A 3,987-nucleotide genomic window follows, 5' to 3' on the forward strand; every position below is an offset into this window, starting at 1 on the left:
TGTACACGTTTTATTAAATTATGTTTCTTACTGTAGCCTGTAGGCTGGAGGCTGCTGGAGGTCCTGCGATTACGTAATATGGATGAAATATTATATAAGTACCTACTTTAAATATGTATAATATGAAGGAATCGTATATTATTGTTCTGTCTTTATAAGATAATATAATAATAATATAGTATCGGCTATTAAATCAAATCAAATTCAGATTTTCTGAATTTGCATTATCTATATATATTTTTTTTTCAGGATAAGTAAGTACTTAGTACGGTAGAGTATTTTATGTTGAAATAAATTCAAGATGGCGTATTGTAGACGCTGACATAAAATTGTGAGTCCAATATTATCATTCGTAGTCGAGCCGTGCGTGTGAAATTAATTCATATTATGTAGATAATATTAAGCATACACAATAATTTTAAGGATAAATTATAATACAATACACATAGGTAACAAACATGATAGAACATCTTGCCTATGCTTCATTGTGGTTAATCGTTTTTCGGGTACTTTGTAAAAATGTACTACAAATTTAAAAGTACTTACTTACTTACTCATAACTACGTGATGTAGTATTCAGTACATAGATAATATGGTACTAAAGAAAATAATATATTATTCAATAGAGTACTGTATGAAATACTTAACCATTATTTTGTTGTAATAATAATAAGCTCTTAGTTTGATGTTAAAACGTTTTGGATTGCACAAGTAACGGCGGTTCCCAATATTTGATCTATCTCTGGTTTGGCCCTACTAGAGATAGGAATAATTCACATTAGACATTAGAGGGCAAAACCAGAGGTAGATCAAATATTGGGAATGGCCGTAACTGTACTATCAGTTATCAAGAGGCAGCGAATAGATAACATCGAAATATGCAAACGTCATGGTAACTATACAATATAATACAATACAAATACTTACATATAATAATTATGTTAAAATATGAGATTAAGTAATATACACTATACTTACATAAAATTTGATTTGAGATTTTTCCTCATTTTAACAGACTTTCAAAAAGGAAGAGGTAATAATATTATGTTCGGCTGTGGATATTTTTTTGAGGCAAGTAAATTTACCACTTATGGCACTGTATGTATACATACAGTGCCATAAGTGGTAAATTTCATCTAAATTAAGGAACCAAATATACAAAATACGTTGTTAAAATAAATAAAAATGCTAGAGCCTAGATATAAATTATACTTAAGGTCATAATTATTCATAATCACTACCAAAATCCTAAGGTGTTATCCAAGGTCGACTTCACTTAAGTCTTAATATAATAATGTAGATAATAAGTAACGAACATTTGGACTGAAAAATGAAAATACTTGCCAAATCCAGCCTCAATTTGAGGCTAAATAGATACAGCAGCAGAAATAAAATTTAAGGGAAAGACAATAATTTTAAGGTGACGCGGACGCTTTGACAATTTGGCTGCAGCGATATCTATTTTTCAACAATGACTAAAGCTGAGAAATTTAAGTTCATTGTCAGTATTCATCATGTCTTTATCTTTGAATTAACCATAGCATAACATGATTGGTCAATTTATAACACAGAATAATTAATCAAAAAGACCTCTATAAAAACAGGGATTCTAATTTTGCCAACAGAGGAGAGTGATTTAAGCTTCCAAAATGTGTACCTAGATTAATTCAAGCACACACTATAATTTGCCCATAGCACATATGAAACATACAAACAAAAACCATTTTGTCGCTTACGCCCTTTCCATTTCTTGCTATAGCGATCTAAAAACATAATATCCAAAACGATTTTTTACTCGCGGCGTCACCTTAAGCAACCCTCGCCAGTCGCCACCACATCCGCAAAAAACTCTTTTTAATACAGCCAGCATGCGCTGAGTGTCCGTCGAAAAATCATCAATATCGGTTCAGGCAGCATCTCTGTAACCGAGATCATTGACTTTAAAATACATAATAATTTGATAATAATATTATGGTGTACCTATTCTCGTTTTTATTTTCTGTGACCTATTATTTCCTTTCAAAATGTATAATAATCAAAAATTAAATAAAGACTGTTTAATGTTAATAAAATAAAAAAGGTATGTATTATCTAAGTATATTTAAAAAATCCGCTGAATACTGAGTCCCAGATTAAATCTTCAAAGTACAAAAATCAAGCCCACAGTCAACACAGATTTTAACTAAATAATAATAATTTTATCAATTCGCTAGCAACTACAAGTCATAAAAATTATCAGCTGTTTGTGTGTGTGTGTGTGTATGTATGTTTGTGTTACGGTAGGTATATGTAACGACAATAATATGGATAAACGCGTAGGGCTGCCACGTCAAAAAAAAACCAGTTAAATGTTTAATCGATTTACTACTTGCGAAGTCAGGAGAAACTTATTATAGAAATGTTCAACGCCCAACGGACTCATTAACGATATTCAGGGCATGAAAAATATTATACGGGGAAAGATTCCTAGACCTTCTTAATGAAATAAATCCACACGAAATTTCATCAAGGTCTTGGATTAGAGGAGTTTAGCAACAAGTACGGCGACACGAAAATGTTTGTATGTTACTTACTATTTGCGAATTTTTAAATATATAATATGCACTTACTTACTATTTTTAACATTGATTTAGATTCTTACTGAAAAATATTATAAATAATAAAAATGATTTTTCAATCAAACATGAACACTAAAAAGCTCCCATGATTTGAATTACAAAACTCTATTGTTCATTATGGGGCTTAATGGGTTATTTTATATTGATAATAATAGTTAAAATTTGAAGACACATACAAAGTAAATATTACAAAAACTAAATACATATTTAACTTATTATGTTCTTAGTTGTCAGCCCTGGCGCACACACACAGCGTGATAAGGCGCGCACACACGCGCGACATATGAAACCGAATGCTTGTCAAACTAAATGGATACGGTCGCTAGTGATGCGCGCGCTCTACGACAGACACTCGACAAGAGACACATGACACATTTTGTTAGTATTAAAATAATAAAATATTTACTGGGCAATCAGTTTAATGGATGATCATAATATGTATGATTATAATTTTTAAATTGACAACCTTACAACAGGAGGTAAGAAAAGACCAATAATTATTAAAATAAAACTACCTTAGTAATTAATCTAAACACAAAGCAAAACGAAGTATTATAACGATTTCTAAATAATTTTACGTGGGAGAGCCATGTTTGGCACGAATGGGCCGGCTCGACCGGAGAAATACCACGTTCTCACAGAAAACTGGCGTGAACAGCGCTTGCGCTGTGTTTCGCCGAGTGAGTGAGTTTACCGGAGGCCCAATCCCCTACCCTATTCCCTTCCCTACCCTCCCCTATTACCTTCCCCTCCCTTCCCTTCCCTACCCTCCCCTATAACCCTAATCCCTCTTAAAAGGCCGGCAACGCACCTGCAGCTCTTTTGATGCTGCGAGTGTCCATGGGCGACGGAAGTTGATTTCCATCAGGTGACCCGTTTGCTCATTTGCCCCCTTATTTCATTAAAAAAAAATTGTCAAACAATATTAATTATCCGTATGTATTGTAAAAACCATTTTCTCTTATTATATTATTATTACTAAAATATGTATTTCAGCCGCTTATTAAATACTATGTTTTTGGAAATTTCTTAACGACTCTCTAACTCTTTCTAACTCTTTACGTTTAATCACTATTAATACTTTGGGTCCCAGGAAAGGAAATACCGCATAGGATATATTATTTTATCGTAAAAAAAAATTGCGGTTTCCGCGCAATAAATGAATTTTAATAAGATATTTATTGGAAAATAATTTAGTATTATGTTTATAATAATCTACATAAATAAAAATTAATTTCAAAGTTTGTTAGTCTCGCTAAAACTCGAGAACGGCTGAACCGTTTTGGCTAATTTTGGTCTTGAAATATTCATGGAAGTCCAGGGAAGGTTCATATTACGAAAGAAGTGATACGAAGTTCACCGGGTCACA

Source organism: Aricia agestis, chromosome 3 (assembly GCF_905147365.1).
Source record: "Aricia agestis chromosome 3, ilAriAges1.1, whole genome shotgun sequence".
Classification (NCBI taxonomy): domain Eukaryota; kingdom Metazoa; phylum Arthropoda; class Insecta; order Lepidoptera; family Lycaenidae; genus Aricia; species Aricia agestis.